Raw genomic sequence first — 1,075 nt, 5'->3', positions numbered from 1 at the left:
CGTAGGCTTCTATTAACGAGAAGAAAACGAAGTCATTTGGTGCCAAACTAAAACTTTACGGTGGATTCCTCATCAAATCGATGTTTTGTCAGTTTGCATTGTCGTGGTGAAGAATGATCTGCGTTGGCTTTCCTAATTTCTTGAAATACAACTTGCAAACGAATAACTTTACTCTTCAGAATTTCTTTTAAAACAAATCTTTATGAATTATTAAATGTAGGGTGGTCCTCCTAAGGCCTATACATGTTAAAATCTCACGATAGTTCACATGACAATCATGCAATCTCAGTTTACGTACAACAGGAGCAATAACTGATTTAGAACGACCTTCACGAAATCCGCCTTGGATTGAAGTACGACTTTGATTGAATTTACCATACCATCGATTGGCTTTACTATTGCAAAGATAATTGATAATGAAAATTTTAAGAAATAATCGCGCGAAAATATTCGGGGCTGAATTCCATTTTTTTGCCTAGACGACTATTTGATGTTACTGTAAAGAACAAACATTGCGCACGTGTGCGAAAACAATCTGAGTATGTGGCAGAGTATGTGAGACTTCGCGATTAAGTTGGGAATTGCCAAAATGTAATATTAGAGGTGCCAAATTCCTAAATATACAATCTACTTGTAGCGGCTATACAAACTAAACGATCGAAGTCATGTTCTGGTATTGGAAACTTTTAAATATATTGTAATTATATTTATATTAAGTTGGCTCTTTTTACTCTCGGAAATGTCTACTTTGCGACAGCAGTTAACGTTTCTTTCCTGTTTTCCTTTGGATTTGCTAAAGAAGTTTGGTTTATGATGATTGTTCTACATTACAATTTTTCTTTATAGCAGGCAGCAAAGTTATATATCGCTTTACTTTCGACAGCTTTTTACATAATCGTCTTTCATTTTCATTAAAGGTTTTTTTAATTGTTACCCTGCGGGTAAACCGTGAAAGAAAAGAAAAGTAAGCAAAGGAGTTTAATTTACGCAACATGCGTATTTCAGCTTTGCGTGACTGCTGTTGGCGATATTCCTGGAGCATAGAACCCTGTTGAACGCCAAGAGAAAGGAAAGA

Source organism: Bactrocera tryoni, chromosome 5, assembly GCF_016617805.1.
Source record: "Bactrocera tryoni isolate S06 chromosome 5, CSIRO_BtryS06_freeze2, whole genome shotgun sequence".
NCBI lineage: Eukaryota > Metazoa > Arthropoda > Insecta > Diptera > Tephritidae > Bactrocera > Bactrocera tryoni.
The sequence above is the reverse complement of the archived record's forward strand: the minus strand, read 5'-3'. Positions refer to the sequence as shown.